The 16,088-nt window shown below is 49.5% G+C and overlaps 1 protein-coding gene across 1 annotated transcript in view; it reads left to right on the top strand.

Moving 5' to 3' along the window:
- The window catches only part of Gabbr2 (gamma-aminobutyric acid type B receptor subunit 2), a 328,989-nt gene that overhangs the window by 118,684 nt on the left and 194,217 nt on the right, over positions 1-16,088 (top strand). The window lies entirely within an intron of this gene.

Here is a 16,088-nt window from a genome sequence, read left to right as displayed (position 1 = left end):
GCCCCACAGGAACTCAGGGCTGCCTCAGAGCCCGCCCACTGCCCCCCTATCCTTCCCTTTCCAGATCTTCTTTCCCACTGAAGGTCTCCTTTGACCAATACTGCCCTTTTCCTCATTAAGCCATTCCTAGGCTCCTGGCCAGGTATTGGCTTTTCACCACAGCTGACTCTTACACGATTGAATGTTTCAGTGGGTGTATAGCTGGCTGTAGATGAGGCTCAACAGTAAGAGCTGCTACTGCTACTGCTACTTTTGAAATGGAAAAGTATAGAAACATATGACCACAGGGCAAGTGATAGCAACCCATGTACATTCCATCCGTCAGTCTGTCTGTCCATCCATCCATCCATCCATCCATCCATCCATCTATCTAAAATCAATCTAACCCTTCACCCATCATTATTTACCATTCTATCCATCATCTATCCATGCATCATCCATCCATCCAGCTACTCATCTGTCCATTCATCTACCACCCATCTACCCTTCACTTATCAATGTCTGTCTTCCTTCCAATCAACAAACAAAAACATTGGGACAACTTCCTTTCTGCCTGGAACTCTGGTAAACACTGGGGATGTAGAACTGAAGGGCAGAAATGGTCCCTATCATGTCAGAGCTTGACACTGGAAAGAAGCCAGGCAGTAAACAAAGAAGTAGCAGCAATCTTCAGGATGGTCCCTGAAGCCCACCAGGCACCAGGCACTGTCATGAACCCTAACGTGCATTAACTCAGTCTTTGTTACTGGTCTGTTATCATCCCCATTTTATATATAAGGAAGGTGGGGTACCCACGGGCCATGGAGCTTGCCTAAGGTTTCACAGCTACTAAGCAGCAAGGCCAGATTTAAATTCAACTAGCCTGGCCCAGGCAATGAGGTTGCTGTAAGAAGACAGGGCTGTGCTCAAAATAAGCAGGCGTGTGGAATTAAATAGTGGCTATGTGGGCACTCAGCAAAGGCCTCTGGGAGATGGTAACACTGGATCTGAGATCTGAAGGATGGGAAAGGGCTGCTGGGTGAAGTGCAGCCCTGTGAGGGAACAGAACGACCAATTCAAACAGGCAGCTGCTAATGAGGAAGTCTGCATGTCTGGGGGCTGAGAAGTCAGACAGTGATGGAGCACCAACAGGGATCTTCCCTGAGTCCAGGTTGTGGCAGAGGTGTGATACAGGACTGGTAGCCCACTGAGCCTGGCCACATGAGCTCTCCTGGCATGGAACACATGCTGAAGCAGGAGAGGGGACAGGCAGATAGGATACAGAGGCTATCAGTGAGAGAAGAATAAATTATTAGGGGGTGGGAATGTGGGTGGGCTTGGGCAGCGGGATCCTTCATGCAGCTGGAGCAGGCTACACCGGGTGTGAGCCTGTGCAACAGAAGGGGCTAGAGGGTAGCAAACTTCACAGCCTCCAGGGAGCTAGCACAGGCCAGAGTGTGTGTGTGTGTGTGTGTGTGTGTGTGTGTGAGAGAGAGAGAGAGAGAGAGAGAGAGAGACAGAGACAGAGACAGAGAGAGAGACAGAGAGAGAGAGAGAGAGAGAGAGAGAGAGACAGAGACAGAGACAGAGACAGAGACAGAGACAGAGACAGAGACAGAGAGCCTGGCTTTAAGCCCTCAAGGTGTCTCTAGCTGTTGCAAGACCTTAGCCCAGTCCCTCGCCTTCTCTGGATTTGAGTTTCTTCTTGATAGCGGGAGCCAAGGGTAAATAGGCTGAAGAACAAAGCCTCCTTGGAAAGCCATGGTCAGTGTGGCCTTGGCTGTAGGGATGAGTGAGGTCTGCCAGCCGCTTCTGTCTCCCCCTGCCTCGGTAGATCTGCTGTGTATCTGCAACCAGCATCTTGGGTACCACTTAAGGCCAGCCCCCTACTTCCCTGCTTGTGCTTCCTTCCAGATCCCAGGGCCAGATCAAGGGTTCCAGTAAGATGCAAAGATGAAGGGGCCCAGAGACCTGGGAACTGGGCAGTGCTAGGCGGATCTGAGCGATTTGATGATTTGGGAGGCAACTGTGGTAGACTAAGCCCAAGGGAGCCATTCTCCTCTAGCCTTGCAGAGTCTGAATGTGGAAAGAAAGGCAGATCTGTATCCTGGTGGGAGTGGCCTGCCAGCCTGGAAACCTGTCCCGTCCCCCACCCCTTCACTTACAGGAACTGTACATCCATTTGTTAGGATCCAAGGCATGGTTCTTCCAAGTTGCTTCTGCCCCTATCTGGAGGCTGAGCTCACCCACAAAGGATGTGTGGGTCTGCATCTGCTGGAGGATTTGAATATCTTGACCTCTTTCAGAAACGGGTTGTAGGGTGTGGGCTGCATAAGGAGCCCTGACTGTCCACTGAAGGTGCGGGGACCCTTGCTGGACCAAGCCCCACCTGGAATGCTGGAATGAAAATAGGCTGTTTCTTTTTCCCGAGCCACAAAAATAGGGATTCGCCTGCTGCCGGGTAAAAAAGCACGCTGGTGCTGAAAGGTTAATTTTAACTTTTGCCTTTTGCTGTGTTTCTTGAATCAGGCCTGCTTCGAGGGAGGCTTACACTGTGTTTGTCCTGGGCTGAGTCACTCAGCCACTGGGAGCCTGAATTCCCACACATCAGTGTGAGGACCAGGGAAGGTTGGCTTTATTCCTCCCCCATCCCAGGGAGAACCTGGGCAGGATACAGGACTCTGAATCTGGGCATCAGAAAAGGGAAAGACCAACTAGGGTACAACCAGGAAGGTGCCAGCTGGCCATCAAAGAAGGGAGCATGTCCGGAGAGTAGAAGAGGGTGGGGTTTGGGTCTCTGGAGTTGCACGCCTGTCTGGGAATTTCATGATGATTCGTGATACAAGTGTGAGAGGCTGGAGGCGTGGTAGAAGTTAGAGGGTATAAGTGTTCAACTCCTGCAGGCAACCTGTGGCTGTGAAGTCATAGAGTTGCTAAAGGTCCTTCTCTGGGAGAGATGTGAACAGCTACCTCCTCCTAAAGACCTGATGACAAGCCAAACGGCAATGCCACCGCAGCCCACCCCAGGGAACCAATGAGTTTATTGGACTTGCGTGAGAGAGGTTACATCTCACAGCAGCCTCATTCTAAGTTCTTGGCTCAGCATGGATGGCGGCTTCTTTGTAGCCACATAGATGGAGCCTCTTTCCCCTCAGCTTCCCCAGTTCAGACACAATAGCGCCATCCCTAGACCACAAGGTTAGTGCCATACCACACACCAGTTGCCCAAAGTGCCCTGAGCGTTGCCATGACAGCTAGGGTGTGCTCTGGGGAGACTGGGCATGAGTTAGAGGGGATCAGGCTGATGGCTTGCAGCCCCTGTTGGAGGTGGGGTGGGGACATGCTTATTTTAAGGAAGCAAACTCTGGAACTCCAGGAAGTGCAGGACCAGGTTAGAGGATTCGTAGACTCTCTCAGCGACCCACTTTCCACCCTGCTGCTGGCACCAGCAGCTCAGGTGACTGCTCTGCACTCTGATTCTGTGGACTCGGTGGCCAGGGACTCATTAGGATCACTCGTCCCTAGGGATCCTCACTGCACAGGTGTAGGGAGGAGGACCGGAGGGCTGCTTGCTGCTGGGCACATTGACCTGTGTCACCAAGGCACAGCCCCACTGAATGGTGTGACAAGGACATTGCACCTTCAGCCTCCAGCAGGGCATCCTTCATGAGTACATCTTAGAGGCTTCTTCCTTTGGGAGGCTGCACCCCTACCTGACATGTTCTCTTCCTTGTGGGTCCCTTCCTAGGCATTCACTGCTCTTTGTCCCCCGATGCTCTGTATCTTGCAGAGGTCAGAGCCTTTCTCTCCTGAGCTGCAGACGCCGGCATGGCCTGATACCGATGCCCTGCTGTACCAATCCCCCCATCTCACCAGCCCTGGGATGACTCAAGCACCCTCAACCGTAGCACTTGCCAACCAGATGCAAAGGATACCTGAGGTGGGCTCTGGCTCTGCCACAGCCATCTCCATTCCCTGATCTGATGGGGATTAAATCACCTGGTTCACCTGAGCAACTCCTGCTCAGAATCCGATCTCGCACTCTACTGACAAAGATCTACCCCTCCCAAACACACACACACACACACACACACACACACACACACACACACACACACACACACACACACTCACTCGAGCACACCAGCCTTGTCTGTCCTTCTGAAGCTTGGGCCAAGGAGAGGAAGAGAAGGGAGAATTGGAAGCCAGGCAGGGAGGATGAAGATTGCATAGCTTGACCAAGACATGGAAGCAGAGCCAGGCAAAGGTGGTCTCTGAGCAGGACAGACCCCCTGAGCCGCAGGAGCAGGGCAGGTTGCTTCAGCTTGCAGGCGTTGCTGCCACAGATGGGATTGCAAACTGTTATAGTGAAGAGGATGAAAATAAGGTCAGATTCCTGTCAGACTAAAGGGCGGCTCATGAGAACAGCAAACACCAGCTCCCTAAGACCTGCATCCCACAGAGCTTGTCCTTTAAAAGGCTCCGCAGTAAATTCTTAACTCTTGGATGCCTTTTCCAGGCGCTCCTGAGGTATTCCCACAACCCACCTTGCCTCCTGGCCAGCTTTGGGGCACCCGAGGAGCTCGTTGGCCATAGGAGCTGTCTCCTTGGATAAGCTCCTGTGAGGTTGGATTGGGCGGAGGCACTGGGGCCATTCCAATGGAGAAAGTAGATTTTGCAGACCAGTTGCCAGTAAAGATCTAGTACATTCAGGACTCTATTTCCTCAAACTGGAAGTCTTGCTTGGTGTTGACATTAAAGCGCCGTCCTTTGGCTCACTGAGGCTTGCTAGGTAACGTTGTCTTATCTCTCAGACTCCCTCCTCTGTAACACGGGCAGGCGTTGCAAGCCTGACTTTTGTGTCCTGCAGATGTAGTAAGAGTGAATGAGGGACTCTTTCCCTTTAGCCAAGTGAAAGCATTTTTTTATGAATGATGAAACAGGAGCCGCTGTTCTGACGGCCTGGCTCCTCCAGTCAGAGCAGGCATCGGGTGGCGTCTGATGAGAGTTTTGAAATCACTCTCTGCTCTGTGTGGGTTCCAAGGTTGTTTGCCTTGGCCCCTTGGACCTCTGGAGCACAAGTGTCGAGGGTGGGTGGGGACTTGGCACCCAGATACTCCAAGTTCACACTTCTGCCTCTCCAACCCCAGGAGTCAAAACCTACCAGGCCAACACCCTGCCATGACCCAACTCATAGGGCTGCCATGCCCTTACAACAGAGGGCGCAGTGGACTGGAGAGCATTTAGGGTGGCAGTGTGATTAGGCACCGAAGTGTTATGCCTGCTGAGGCTGCTGCTGTCTAAGAAACAGAACAGAGGCCAGCGATGCAGAGCAGTTGGAGCCTTCCTGGCACTGGTCTCCAGAGGGGCCATTTAGAACATTAATAATCTATGAGATGCTTCTGCCTTCTGGAGTCATTAAAAACAAAAGAAGGGAGGGAAAGAATGAGCGATATTAATATTAGAGGCAGGCTCTGCGGACCCAGCAAAGGGAAGGCATGGGAGAGACCCCATATTAATATTAGAGGCAGGCTCTGTGGGCCAAGCAGAGGAAAGGTTGGGAGAGAGTCCAGGATTGGGAGGACGTTAGAAAGTCCTCACTGGTCACATCATAGGATGCCAGGTACACTAAAGACCAGCTGTCTGGGTCAATTGGGAAGAATACCACACACAGGATAAGGAGAAGGTCAGCAACTTTTGGCTGGAATGCTCTTGGTAGGAAAAAGGACTCATTAGCTGTGGTTTTCTTAGTAAAGAACTAGAGGAGTTGTCTCCAGGCAGGACCAGTGCCAGGGATTGTAGTAACAGAGGGGTCGCTGCAGACACCAGGCTGAAGAACTTAGTGAGAGGGGTGAAGGGGATTATGGGAAAAGCTAAGGGCAAAGAAAGACCGTGCTGGATGGGGCCTGCCCCTGCTACTCATTTGACCTTTGACTAGGGCTACCCAGAATGCCCTGAGCCTAGGCACTTGGCTGTCCACTCAGGCGACACTTCCTGCCTGGCAAACCTCTCCTCCCCTTTTCCTTGTAAGACCTGCCTTTAATTGGGTTCCTTCCATGAAACCTTTCCTGATTTCTCTGGAATTTGCTGGTACCTTACCGGGTTCCTCCTAACCCTCGGCTCTAGTGTACTCTCTCCCCTTCCCAAGCCTGTCTACACAGAGGAGGGTCATGACAGTCCCCAATTCTTCATCCCCCCGCCCCCCATGATACTGTGGCAACCCACAGACAAGGCTAAGACTTATAGATCTCTTCCTGCCTAGAAGTCCTACTCTGCCATCGTCTGAAGCTGGATAGAGTCCTGCCCAGCCATGCATGTGAAGTTGGAACAGAGAGTTCATACCACAGCTTCACATGGGATTCACTGCTCTTTACGATCCAAACTGCCATGCATTTGGTGGAAGGAGTGAAGAGCTGGAGGGGCCCTCCTCTCACTGCTTCATTCACTCATTCATTCATTCATTCATTCACTCGTTCACTCACTCACCCACTGGCTTGTGCTGAGTCTTTTGTGCACCCCACCACTCACTAGATGCAGCACCTGCCATATGCCTTTCCAGGCTCTCCCCGACCAGCTCAGCACATGAACCCTGCCACCCCAAGAGAGGGAAACATGGCAGCTTGGCACAGTGGCTGGAACAGAGGACAAAGATCAAGAGGTTTGAGATAACTGTGCCTCTGACTAGTCTCATGAGCAGGATAGCAAATTAGAGTCCTCCAGAGCCTCCCTGAGCTTGTCTGTGCAATGAAGCAAAAACACCGACCCTTCCTCGGGGACAAGGGGGAGGGCTCGAGGACAGGACACACAGTGACACGCAGATACCCTCTACAGACTGGATGGTGACCCCCCCCCTCACACACACACACACACAGACTGTCCTATGGATGCATCTGTGATGTGAGATACCAGCCAGGTGCTGGCTGGGAAATTCTTGAGGATTTATAAGTCTCCACTTGTCTCTGGACTCAAAGTTGTGTGCAGAAAATGAACTGTCAGAAACCATGAAGGTGACTCAGAACAATCCAGTCAGCAGAGAACCTGCCAGGAAGGCGGGGCAAGCCCACGGGCTGTTAGAGGGCACGTGTTCTCTTTCTGGTTTTCTCCAGCAGCAGAGGCTGGCTAGGAACTAAGAGGAAGCTTTTGAGTGCATGGCTGTTCCCAATCTCTTCCTGCCACAGACTCAGCCCATATCTTTCCTGTCAATCTGATTGAAGATTCAATTCAAGGTTCTGACCCCCATTTTTAATTCAAGACCACAGCATCGAACGTAACAGCAGCTCCCGGTGTGTAACTCCAGTGGCCTCATAGCTGGTGTGTCTTTCCCAACCAGCCACCTCCACTGCTTTCTGGAAGTCTAAAGGGTGTAAATAATTCATTTTAAATAAATAAATCACTGAAACTACTTACGGTAGAGGCGTGGCCGCTTGTGGTTGGTGCAACTGTGGTAGATGTCGAATAGGGAAGGAAGAAGAGACGCCCCCACCCCCACCCCTATAACGTACAGGCAGGTGGGACCTGAGAGCATCCGGTGCAGTGCTTCCTGGGGCAGGTAAATGAGATGTCGACCCAGATGCTGGTGACCGTTGTGGTGGCCGGAGCAGGTTGCTTTGCCTATCCCAGCCTAGGTGGCTTGTCACAACACCCACACACTTCAGTCATCGTGGCCTCTGCCCAAGCTTGGCTCCCGACAGTGTGAGCTCTCTCTTCCTCCTCATGTGCCAAACCTACAAGTTACACACTGTTGCTCCCCTCCCCTCACAGATGAGGAAACTGAGGCACACAGAGACTGGATGGTTTCCCAAAGGAGACCTACCCAGCTCCAGAATCACCGCTGGCAGCCACTGGGCTGCTGTCTGTCCCACAATCTCATTTAACACTCAACACATGCACTGCGAGGCGGGGCAGGAGGTGGAGCTGGTCCTGCTTAGCTGTTTCCAGATGAGGAAAGCAGGATGCCAAGAGAGTCTTGCACTTCCGTCACTGACTACTGACTATGCTCCCAGGGACGGTAGACACTCTTGATCGTTTCTTTACAGCATGCATGGGTCCACAGAGGGCCTGGGCTAGCTTAGGACTCTTTATGTGCAAGAGATTCTCATTGGAAGTCACTCCTGATCCATGTCTACATATACACACAGAGAGAGGAAGGGGAGAGCGGAGCACACACAGAGATTTGCTTTGGGGGTGCCGATCCTATTGTTATGTAAGAGAATACAACCATCCTTAGGGAATTCCTGCTACTGTATTGCTGTATTGGGGTAAAACATTACAAGAGGCACATACACAGAGACACATAGGCAAACACATACACACACACATCTACAGGGGCACATGCAGGCAGAAGCATGTACGTACACACAGTGATCTACACACAGGGACACACAAGCACACACAGAGGGGGGCACATATATACAGAAGCACATAGGTACACACAAACATATACACCAGGGCACATGCACACACATACACACTGGCACACAAACACAAAGGCACAAGCACACACACACACACAGATGTACGTACATAAGGACACACAAACACACAGGCATACGCATACATATGCACGTACACAGAGGCACATACAAATATGCACACAGGTGCACATGCACACACACAAAGGCAAACACACCCAGGTACACATCTCTCTTCAACTTACTTCCCACCCAATAAGTTGTTTTGTATAAATAGATGACCCTTTTGGATTCCAAGGCTAGATAGACTAGCTATAGGTGAATCGGCGCCTGCCAAGCCTTTCAGGCATATACTCGGCTCCACCCCAGAGGTCTTATAATAAATGAACTGGTTGTTTTAGTAGCACATAGCTTGCATTACTTGTGAATTATACAGAAGGCTTTTGCTTTGAATCGGTTGACAAAGAATCTTAAATTATTTAGCATTTCCACGATGAGTGGCTAAGCCTCGAGCAGCAGAAAGGGCTCTACTTGAGAAAAACAACCCAAGGTTAGATGCTTAGAAATCATGCCGAAACGGGAATATAAACACACATTTCTCCACTTCCCCCAAGGTCTCAGGCAGGATGCTCCATCCCCTGGTCTGGGAATATGGGATGTTGGCCTGGTATGTATTGGGGTGGGGCACCCTGCCTGTCTTCAGTGTCTTCTAAACCACCCAGCTGTCTCTGCAGTGATGAGTGGGAGGGACTTCAGTCCAGAAAAATGGTCCAACCCTTCACCCAGAGCACAGAAAAGGATGTCTCCATATACAGAGTAAGCACCACTTCCCTGGCAAGACCTTCCACAGCTTCTAGCAGACACATCCATACCCCGCCCCACCCACCCCTGCCACCCCTGGTGGTCATTCTAGTTTAAGCCACCTCAGTGTTCATCCCACTCAGAGACATCAGCTCGGTATCATCAGCTTCCTCTGCAAAGCTGGGAGCCCAGGGTCTGACTGTGATCCAAGAGGCCCCCAGAAGCTGCTGTGTTCCTCTTAGGATTTCTTAGTAGCCTCTCTCTCTTGTGTAAGTTGCATTAGGAACTCATGGTTCATTAAGAGTGCCATGACTGTGTGCACTTTGTCTGTGGCAGCCATCTTTACTGTGGAGGGTGGATGCTGCATCATTTACATTTTCCCCAAATTCTCTCCCCCTAAAGTACAATGAATATAGAATGTCCTTTACCCTACCCCAAAAGCACACACACACACGCACATGCACACTCCACATGCCCTCTGATACCCATCCATATAAAGCCAGCTATTTTTTTGAGGATGTACAGCAGTTTGAAGACGTAATGTTTCATTCCAATACAGTAGCAGGAATCCCCTAAGAACGGTTGTATTCTCTTACATAATAATAATAGGCTCATCACAACTGAAACAATTCGGTGCCACAGTCACATTACATAATAGATGGTCTATATTCTGATTTCCCTCTTGTCCTCAAAACGTCTGCATTGCCATTTATTTATAGGTGAAGAGGGGGATCAAGGATCCAGGAGCTAGAGTCTTGCTTTGACACTGCAGACTTCTTTAATCTGCAACAGCGCTCCCCACCCTTTTCCTTCCTTTCTCTCTCTCTCTCTCTCTCTCTCTCTCTCTCTGTGTGTGTGTGTGTGTGTGTGTGTGTGTGTGTGTGTGTGCACGTGCGCGCATGAGAAAGAGATAGAGAGACAGACATAGAGACAGAGAGAGACAGTGACAGAGACAGAGAAACACAGTAACAGAGACAGAGAGAGACACACAGAGTGAGAGAGGGAGAGAGACAGAGACTGAGAGAGACACAGAAACACAGAGAGATATACACTCACACAGAGAGAGACAGTGACAGAGACACAGAGAGAGACAGACAGAGGAGAGAGAGAGAGAGAGAGAGAGAGAGAGAGAGAGAGAGAGAACCCAGGGCCTTACTAACCAGACACTCTTGCCACACTCCCCGATAGACACCTTGCAGTTCTGTAACTAAAAAAAAAAAAAAGTATTGCTTCATTTCTTCAAGCAGCCCTGGTTCTTCCTAGTGGGAGATATTTTGGAGGCAATTCCTGAGGTTTGGGCATGCTCACTCTTGCTACTGGGGTTCACTACCCCTAAGGGTTTCCAGTGAGCTGAGCTTGAAGACAGAACTTTACAGTGTAATAAAAGCACCCACACGGAGCATAAGGGACATTCTACAACTCACCCAGCCTGTATTCATCAAAGCGATCAATGTCATGGAAAACAACAGGATCCAGGGAAAGGCAGGAGAGTGTTCTAGACAGAAAAAGGCTAAATTTAAGAAGCATGCAAAATATCAGTGAGCAGCGTGAGTGTAGCTCCAACCCTGGATTTGGAAAACAAGAAGGGAATTTTGGGGGACTCACAGAATTGGTATGTGGATCCCATGTTAAGTGATAACAAATGTAACAGTCCTTTCCACATGTGTGGTCAAGGCACTGCAGTGCTATAAGAGACTAGCACTCTAAGAGTGAGCAGTCCTGAGGTCTGTAAGCTGACTTCAAAGTACTCGAGAACTGGAAATGGCATGCACACACGTGTGCACATGTGTGTGGGGGTATGTGAGACTGTGGACACACGACAGACAGACAGACAGACTCTGTGGTCCTATAAGCACTCATCTACTCTCAGGCTGTTTTGTTGTGTTTCCAGACTCCAGGAATTGATCAGTCCCTTCCGGCTGAACAATTTCACCTTCTCAAACACAGACAACTTTTGTCTGGTTCTAGAGTGAAAATCCCATAGAACCAACGGCACAGTGGTGAGCTCCTGGCTCTTACCTAGGTTCCACCGTGCTGTCTGTGTCATCCTTACAGCTGACCTTTTCTAAGAAAGGTTAATATTTACTTTTCCAGCTTCTTTCCTGCTGATGCGTGTTTGTCTCTTCCTCTTCTTTCTTCCGTGAAAGGGCACGCTCCCCACACAGCGTGCTGCCCCCACTGGTGTTCCTCTTTCGCCAAGCTCCCCTGAGCTCACAGTTTCGTCACTGAAGAGTGGCGTTCCATGTTCTTCCCACAGATGCATAACAGTTCTCGGCATGGCCGAGCCAGAGTCCACACAGCCCTGATGACGGACGCCTGGACGGGCTCCAGGACTAATGCTGGTCATGTGTACACTTACGCCAATGGTCTTCCTAGAAGTGGGATTTCTGTGTCAGAAGAAAACACATCCATAGTTCCCTGAAACTATACAGCTTCACTGAGTGGATGAGAGAGCTAATGAATGCACTTGATTAAAAAGAGCAGAAAGTGAAAGACTACCATCTAAATGGGGATATAAAACAATTAGGGTAAACACACGTCTTTGTGATTGAGCTGGTGGAAGGCCCTTCTGGCGTTGCTGTCTCTTCTCCAGCCATTTTCATTTTCTCGCCTAAAGAAAGGCTTTCTCTTTGCTTTGTAAATTAAACACAGAGTTAATTATAAAATCATGAAGTCTTGGATCTGAAATTAAAACTACCCCTCGAAGGCTCCTCTTTTGAACAATAAGGAAACCGGGACCCAGAATGAGGGAAGAAGAAAGGGAAAGATTAAGAAAACAATCCCATTCAGTTCAATTCTGTTCGTTTGAATGAACTCTGAGTGAAACACTGGCTTTGTGGTTCTTATTTCTCATTTCCATCAACAACCAAAAGCCCCCAGCGACAATGCCTCCGGTCTCAGAGTGTGACTGTCACAGTGACATCTACATACTCTTACTGCAAGTGGGTTTTGTTGCCACCCTTGGCATTACAGGACATTCATGTGCAGTCATTGTGATGAGTTGGATCGGGTGGTGCTCAGCCTGGCTGTGTGTGTGCTCGGGCTGATGCTGTGGGTATTCACGCTAGACAGGGATGTTCTGAAATCACATAATCATGGCATGGGTGGCATCCTGCTTTGATTTTCTACAGGCCACATGGAGACGAATGTAGATTTTAACCAGGCCAGCCATGAACTTGGGGTTGAGCCTTCTCTCATGTCCTGAAAATATAATATGAAAAGCAGGACGAGCCTAAGATATCACATAGATGAATGGAGCCTATGGCACCAGTTCCTCTGTCTGTGCCAATGCAGACATAACTAGCCGATTACGGCACACTCACTCTTTATTCCCTTAACCTACATTCCTCAGCAGATAAGCAGCCCACTGCTCAAGTCTATTTACTATGCTTGGAGTGAAGAGTTATCTACAATTAGCATAGAGAGTAGAGGACTCCCAGTTAGATAAGGTTGAGGGAAGGGGTTTACTTAGCCCAAGAATGTTCACATACTGCTGAAACTGGCAGCCCTCTTTGTTAGGCTGCTTCTGTTATTTCTCTCTGCCACCGCCTTTCCCTAGCTGCTTTTCCCCACCTGCTCTCTCTTCCACCACCTTTCCCCACCTGCTCTCTCTTCCACCACCTTTCCCCACCTGCTCTCTCTTCTAGGTTCTTCAATAGTGCCCATCTCAGCTGCATAGGTAAAAGTCAGGTTCATTCCATAATGGTTTAGTTTCACATTAAGACTTGGTGGGTAGAGGGTTTTTTTTTTATTTTTTTTTGAGGTCCCTGTGTTCTGGTCACACTCCTCTATGAGATTCGAACCCTGGGCTTTCTAGGCTTTGTCACAAGTCACTTTCTCAATTTTGCCAAAATCTTCCACTTGTATTATGAGCTTGTGTATTATTTTCAGTTAAGTGTACTCATTGTTTTATTTCAATGGCTTGAATGGGGGAAGTGCATCGTTTACCCACGTGAGAAGGTGGAAGCACTCACAACCATATAAAGCTGACCCCGGGGTTCGCCTGGATTTGTGGGGTGCCTGGCCACCTGTACCCCAACAATAATCCGACTGACTGGTTCTGTTCTCCTGTGGATTTGGGGGACCTCTCCTCCACCCTAGAAGATGCCCCCTGGTTGTCTTCTTGATGACCTCCCACGACAAGGAACTCAAGACTTTGTAAGATTTTGATTTCTTCTTGGCTCCTTTATTGTTGAAAGTTACTTTTCCACATTGATCTGAACAAGCTCCTCTGAAAAGCTTTTATTGATTCTACCTTCAGCTCTGGGACACACACACACGTGCACACACAAAGAGACATGCACACAAACATATACACACTCACATATACAGAGACCACACAAACACACATAGAAACACACATAAGTACACAGAGCAAGAGACACACAAATAAATACACACACTCACATATACAGATTCACACACAGACACACAAAGAGACACATACATAAACAGATATATAAATATAAATATATATATGTACACATATATACACACAAACACACAGAGACACACACATAAATACACACACTCACACACACACGCAAACACACAGACACACAGAGAGAGACACATACATAAACATACACACACACACACACATATATATATATATATATATACAGAAACACACACATAAATACACACACTCACATACACTCAAACACACACACAGAGACACACATAAGTGCACACACTCACGCAGACACACACATATACATGCAGTCACAGACACGTGTACACATGCAGAGACACAGACACAAACACCCGCAGACACATTTGCTCCCTCTGAATTCACTTTGGCAGCACGGATTTGAGGATGAACTGTGGTTGGGAAAAAACGTTCTTGGTGTGGTACAAGGAAGCACACGCGCAAAGGGAACATAACCCAGCAAGGCAATACCTTTCTGCAAAAAGGTTGTGCCAGGACCCAAGCCAGGCTGGCGAGGCTCTGAGTCCAGAGGGTTTGCTTGGATTTTATTTTAGCCCAGGTGGTGTCTCATGGGAGCTCTACCTCGTCGTAATCTAATGCGATTGGCTAATTCATTGTCTGTACAGAGAAGAAGGGTGTGATGCAGTGTCAAGTCTCAGGAGTGTCCAGGGGTTGGGCTAACCGTCATGCACACAGGAGTTACCACCTCTGATAGGGAAAGGCGCTCCTCCCATCGTGTGTGCTCATCCCCTGTGGTCTTTTGAGGTAGACAAGGTGCATCGCACTGCACTGCCACGTGGTAAAGCCGGGGTTGACAGCGCTCTTGGCCTGGCCTAGAATTTGGGAGGATCACTGGAGGCTTCTTCATGGGGAATGAGCACATCATCATCTCCCTTGGGAAGAAGATGGGCGTGACGGGGTGAGAAAGGCAGGCCAGATGGCATCCGGCAGACACAGGGCTCTTTGAGGCTCTGTGGGCCTCAAAGCTCACACTTTCTTCTGTAACACAAAGGATTTTTCTCTGTAGAGCACCTGCCCAGCCAACCTACCCTTTGAGCTCAGCCCTGCAGAAATAGGGTGGGACCTGTCCTCTGGCTTTGCCCCGTGGAGCCTGAGGCCTGGTAGGTGTCAGTGGGCTGGAACTGGAGGCTGAGAGCCCACAGCGGGGCTCAGTAACTCTTGCAGCCCTGCCCCAACCCAGGGATCCAATCACAGCCCCCAAATGACCTCTCCATTCATGGTGAGTGTTTGAGTCTCTTCTCTTGATTCTACCACCGTCTCTGGGAAGTGACAAGAAGCAGGTCTCTGCAGCCTGGAGTTTTGTAAAGTCTCCACTGTCACCCGTGGGAGGTGCTGGGCTCACAGGGCTAAACTGGAACTCTAGATAGCACTTTCTTTGGGAACCTAGGTGTTGCTGGCACCTGGACTGTGAAGTGCCCGACGACCCCTGACCTGTAGTCCTTCTGGGGGCTCTGGATTAGTGGGTCCTCCTCAGAACTCTCCTCCATAAGAATGTGGAGCTTTGAGCCAGTCTCAAAGAGCTAGCCCAACCCCCTCTTCCTCAAAGGAATAGCTTTTCTTGCCTCTGTGGCTACATTCTGTGCGTTTCTGTCCAACGGAAAGTATAGAAGTATTTTCCTCTCCTCCACTGGGGGCCATCGGAGACCCCATAGGGCATGAAAAATGTTGGCCTGACTACCCACCACTGCCCAGTGCCTACTGAGCAAGGGTAGGAACAGTACCAGGAAAGCAGGGAGGACTCCCTGGAGGAGGTGTTTGTGGGTGGGCCTCATCACATGTGTAGGAGCTTGTCTACAGAACTAGAAGAACAAAGGTACCTTCATGGAGATTGGTGATGCTGCGTCCTTTACTACTGCAAGAATAGGGCTGCCCCACCCCTGAACACCTCTCATCCCATGGCTGTGATTTTAACCAATTGACTAATTAGAGGTGCTGAAGTGACAGGGGGAGGTACGATTTCTGCAGTGTGGTAATTAAAAGGTATTGGCTTCCCCTGCTGTGATCACACAAGAATTCGGTTACCCCTAAAGACATCGGCTAAGAGCGGAGTGTAAAGGTGGATAGGGAGCTGAGAGGTCTCCAATGCAATTTGTTAATTTCCTGAGTTTGTCACCTGCACAGCTGTGAGGGAAATGGAACACTCTACCAGAAGTTTCAGGGAAAATTAAAGACATACATTCTAATTGTACACAATTAGAAGAGTCATATAATCATTAGTATTTTCGTAATTAACCCGCCTTTTATCCATCACCAGGCTAGGATTTAGAAAGGCTGATTAAGAACTGTGTCTGCCTGGTGGGGGAGAGCGGGGAAGGTCACTGTCCTTACACAGTGGTAGGAGACAGTGCCTACTTGCCTAGCTTGACCCGTGGACCGTCCAGTACAGACGCTGGTGTGTGTGTGTGTGTGTGTGTGTGTGTGTGTGTGTGTGTGTGTGTGTGTGT

This window comes from Mus caroli, chromosome 4 (genome assembly GCF_900094665.2).
Source record: "Mus caroli chromosome 4, CAROLI_EIJ_v1.1, whole genome shotgun sequence".
Classification (NCBI taxonomy): Eukaryota; Metazoa; Chordata; class Mammalia; order Rodentia; family Muridae; genus Mus; species Mus caroli.
Note: the sequence above shows the minus strand (reverse complement) of the source record. Positions and strands in the feature narration are given on the sequence as shown.